We start from the raw sequence: 5,669 nt of genomic DNA, 5'->3' as shown, positions 1-5,669 counted from the left end.
GGCCAAAGTATTGGAGCTTCAGCTTCAACATCAGTCCTTCCAATGAATATTCAGGACTGATTTCCTTTAGGATTGACTGGTTGAATCTCCTTGCAGTCCAAGGAACTCTCAAGAGTCTTCTCCAACACTACAGTTCAAAAGCATCAATTCTTTGGTGCTCAGCTTTCTTTATAGTCCAACTCTCACATCCATACATGACTACTGGAGAAACCATAGCCTTGACTAGATGGATTTTTGTTGGCAAGGTAATGTCTCTGCTTTTTAATATGCTGTCTAGGTTGGTCATCACTTTCCTTCCAAGGAGTAAACGTCTTTTAATTTCATGGCTGCAGTCACCATCTGCAGTGATTTTGGAGCCCCCCAAAATAAAGTCAGCTAGTGTTTCCACTGTTTCCCCATCCATTTGCCATGAAGTGATGGGACCAGATGCCATGATCTTCGTTTTCTGAATGTTGAGCTTTAAGCCAACTTTTTCACTCTCCTCTTTCACTTTCATCAAGAGGCTCTTTAGTTCTTCTTCACTTTCTGCCATAAGGGTGGTGTCATCTGCATATCTGAGGTTATTGATATTTCTCCTGGCAATCTTGATTTCAGCTTGTGATTCATTCATCCTAGCGTTTCGCATGATTTACTCTGCATATAAGTTAAATAGGCAACAAGAACAGTGACCCCACAAGAGACTGACCAAGACTTGCCTGTGAGTGTCCAGGAGTTTCCAGTGGAGGTGTTGGTTGGTGGTGGCCTGCTGCAGGGTTGGGGGCACTGAGTGTAGCAGTACATGCAAGGGATGTTTTGAAGGAGGTCACTATTATCTTCATTACCTCCACCATAATTTGGCCCCAGGTAAATAGCAGGGAGGGAACACAGCTCCACCCATCAAAAGCTTTACAGACAAGCAAAAGCTGAGAGAAAATCAGCACCACCAAACCAGCTCTTCAACAAACGCTTAAGGATTTTCTTTAGCAGGAAACATAGTAAAGGTTTATAAACTTGAACCCAAAACACCAAAGTAAATGGCAATGGGATCATACTTATCAATAATTACCTTAAATGTAAATGGGTTGAATGCCTCAACCAAAAGACAAAGACTGGCTGAATAGAATCAAAAACAAGACCCCTATATATGCTGTCTACAAGAGACACCTCAAACCAAGGGACACATACAGACTGAAAGTGAAGGGCTGGAAAAAGATATTTAATGCAAACGGAGACAAAAAGAAAGAAGGAGTAGCAATACTCATATCAGATAAAGTAGACTTTGAAATAAAGGCCATAAAAAGAAACAAAGAAGACATAATGATCAAAGGATCAATCCAAGAAGAAGATAAAACAATTATAAATATATATGCACCCAACAAAGGAGCACTGCAATATGTAAGGCAAATGCTAACAAGTATAAAAGGGGAAATTAACAGTAACACAATAATAGTGGGAGACATTAATACCCCACTCACACATGGATAGATCAACCAAACAGAAAATTAGGAAGGAAACACAAACTTTAAATGATACAATGGACCAGTTAGACCTAATTGATATCCATAGGACATTTCACCCCCAAACAATGAATTTCACCTTTTTCTCAAGTGCACATGGAATCTTCTCCAGGATAGATCACATCCTGGGCCATAAACTGAGCCTTGGTAAATTAAAAAACAAAAATGAAATCATTTCAAGCATCTTTTCTGATCACAGTGTGGTAATATTAGATGTCAACTACAGGAAAAAAATTATTAATAATACAAACATATGGAGGCTAAACAACATGCTTCTGAATAACCAACAAATCACAGAAGAAATCAAAAGAGAAATCAAAATATGCATAGAAACAAATGAAAATGAAAACAGCAACAACCCAAAACCTATGGGATTCAATAAAAGCAGTGCTAAGGGGAAGGTTCAATGCAATACAAGCTTACCTCTAGAAACATAAGAAAAATCAAATAAATAACCTAACTTTACACATAAAGCAACTAGAAAAAGAAATGAAGAACCCCAGGGTTAGGAAAAGGAAAGAAATCATAAAATTAGGGCAGAAATGAATGAAAAAGAAACAAAAGAGACTATAGTAAAAATCAACAAAACTAAAATCTGGTTCTTTGAGAGGATAAATAAAATAGACAAACCATTAGCCAGACTCATCAAGAAGAAAAGGGAGAAGAATCAAATCAACAAAATTAGAAATGAAAATGGAGAAATCACAACAGACAACACAGAAATACAATGGATCATAAGAGACTACTATCAGCAACTATATGCCAATAAAATGGACAACTTGGAAGAAATGGATGAATTCTTAGAAAAATATAACCTTCCAAAACTGAGCCAGGGAGAAATAGAAAATTTTAACAGACCCATCACAAGCATGGAAATCAAAACTGCAGTCAAAAATCTCCCAACAAACAAAAGCCCAGGACCAGGTGGCCTCACAGGTGAATTCTACCAAAACTGTAGAGAAGAACTAACACCTATCCTACTCAAATTCTTCCAGAAAATTGCAGAGGAAGATAAACTGCCAAACTCATTCTATGAGTCCACCATCACCCTAATACCAAAAGCAGACAAAGATGCCACAAAAAAGAAAAGTACAGGCCAATATCACTGATGAACATAGATGCAAAAATCTTTAACAAAGTTCTAGCAAACAGAATCCAACAACATACTAAAAAGATCATACATCATGACCAAGTGGGCTTTATCCCAGGGATGCAAGGATTCTTCAATATTTGCAAATAAATCAATGTGATACACATTAACAAATTGAAAGATAAAAACCATGTGATTATCTCAATAGATGCAGAGAAAGCCTTTGACAAAATTCAACATCCATTTATGATAAAAACCCTCCAGAAAGCAGGCATAGATGGAACACACCTCAACGTAATAAAAGCCACATATGATAAACCCACAGCAAACATTATCCTCAATGGTGAAAAATTGAAAGCATTTCCCCTAAAGGCAGGAACAAGACAAAGGTGCCCACTCTCACCACTACTATTCAACATACTTTGGAAGTATTAGCCACAGCAATCAGAGAAGAAAAAGAAATAAAAGGAATCCAGATTGGAAAAGAAGAAGTAAAACTCACTGTAGATGACATGATCCTCTACATACAAAACCCTAAAGACACCACCAGAAAATTACTAGAGCTAATAAATGAATATAGTAAAGTTGCAGGATATAAAATTAATACACAGAAATCCCTTGCATTCCTATACACTAACATTGAGAAAACAGAAAGAGAAGTTAAGGAAACAATTCCATTCACCATTGTGACAAAAAGAATAAAATACTTAGGAATAAATCTACCTCAAGAAACAAAAGACCTATATATAGAAAACTATAAAACACTGATGAAAGAAATCAAAGATGACACAAATATATGGAGAAATATACCATGTTCCTGGATCAGAAGAATCAATATAGTGAAAATGAGTATACTACCCAAAACAATCTATAGATTCAATGCAGTCCCTATCAAGCTACCAATGGTATTTTTCAGAGAGCTAGAACAAATAATTTCACAATTTGTATGGAAATACAAAAAAACCTCGAATAGCTAAAGCAATCTTGAGAAAGAAGAATGGAATTGGAGGAATCAACCTGCCTGACTTCAGACTATACTACAAAGCCACAGTCATCAAGACAGTATGACACAAAGACAGAAATACAGATCAATGAAACAAAATAGAAAGCCCAGAGATAAATCCACGCACCTATGGACACCTTATCTTTGACAAAGGAGGCAAGAATATATAATGGAGAAAAGACAATCTCTTTAACAAGTGGTGCTGGGAAAACTGGTCAACCATCTGTAAAAGAATGAAACTAGAACACTTTCTAACACCATACACAAAGGTAAACTCAAAATGGATTAAAGATCTAAATATAAGACCAGAAACTATAAAACTCCTAGAGTAGCACATAGGCAAAACACTCTCTGACATAAACCACAGCAGGATCCTCTATGACCCACCTTCAAAAGTAATGGAAATAAAAGCAAAAGTAAACAAATGGGACCTAATTAAACTTAAAAGCTTTTGCACAACGAAGGAAACTATAAGCAAGGTGAAAAGACAGCCTTCAGAATGGGAGAAAATAATAGCAAATGAAGCAACTGACAAAGAATTAATCTCAAAAATATACAAGCAGCTTATGCAGCTCAATACCAGAAAAATAACTGACCCAATCAAAAAATGGTCCAAAGAACTAAACAGACATTTCTCTGAAGAAGATAAGCAGATGGCTAACAAACACATGAAAAGATGTTCAACATCACTCACTATTAGAGAAATGCAAATCAAAACTACAAAGAGGTACCATCTCATGCTGGTCAGAATGCTACTGCTGCTGCTAAGTCACTTCAGTCATGTCCAACTCTTAGTGACCCGTGGACTACAGTCTATGAGGCTCCTCTGTCCATGGGATTTCCCAGGCAAGAGTACTGGAGTGGGGTGCCATTGCCTTCTTTGGCTAGTCAGAATAGCTGCTATCGAAAAGTCTACAAATAATAAATGCTGGAGAGGGTGTGGAGAAAAGGGAACCCTCTTACACTGTTGGTGGGAATGCAAACTAGTACAGCCATTATGGAGACCAGTGTGGAGATTCCTTTAAAAACTGGAAATAGAACTGCCATATGACCCAGCAATCCCACTGCTGGGCATACACACCAAGGAAACCAGAATTGAAAGAGACATGTGTACCCCAGTGTTTATCACAGCACTGTTTACAATAGCTAGGACATGCAAGCAACCAAGATGTCCATCGGAAGATGAATGGATAAGGAAGCTGTGGTACATATACACAATGGAATATTACTCAGCTATTAAAAACAATACATTTGAATCAGTTCCAATGAGGTGAATGAAACTGGAGCCTATTATACACAGTGCAGTAAATCAGAAAGAAAAACACCAATACAGTATATTAAGGCATATATATGTAATTTAGAAAGATGGTAACGATGACCTTATATGTGAGACAGCAAAAGAGACAGATATAAAGAACAGACTTTGGACTCTGTGGGAGAAGGTGAGGGTGGAATGATTTGACAGAACAGCATTGAAACATGTATATTACCATATGTGAAATAGATCACCAGTCCAAGTTCAATGCATGAAACAGGGCACTCAAAGCCAGTGCACTGGGACAACCCTGATGGAGGGGATGGGGAGGGAGGTGGGAGGGGGGTTCAGGATTGGGGTCATATGTACACTCATGGTTGATTCATGTCAGTGTATGGCAAAAACCACTGCAATATTGTAAAGTAGTTAGCCTCCAATTAAAATAAATAAAAAGAAAAGAATTTCTATGCTTTTTGAACACACCTTGGAATAGTAGTACAGGAGCTACTGTAACAGTAGTTATACATGGAATAAATTTGTTAAAGAAAAATTTTTAAAACTTTAGATATGTTATTTATTTTTTAAATTGAAGAATATTTGATTTGCAATCTTGTGTTAATTTCTGTTGTACAACAAAGTGACTCAGGTATACATATGCAGACCTTCTTTTCAATATTCTTTTCCATTGTGGTTTATCCCAAGATATTGGATATAGTTATGCTGTACAGTAGGACCCTATTGTTTATATAAACAACTGTGTATAATTGTTTGCATCTGCTAACCCCAAACTTCTAGTCCATCCCTTCCCCACCCCTTCCCCTTGTC

The sequence above is a fragment of the Bison bison genome, unplaced genomic scaffold, assembly GCF_000754665.1.
Source record: "Bison bison bison isolate TAMUID 2011002044 unplaced genomic scaffold, Bison_UMD1.0 scf7180017864312, whole genome shotgun sequence".
Lineage (NCBI taxonomy): Eukaryota > Metazoa > Chordata > Mammalia > Artiodactyla > Bovidae > Bison > Bison bison.
Note: the sequence above shows the minus strand (reverse complement) of the source record.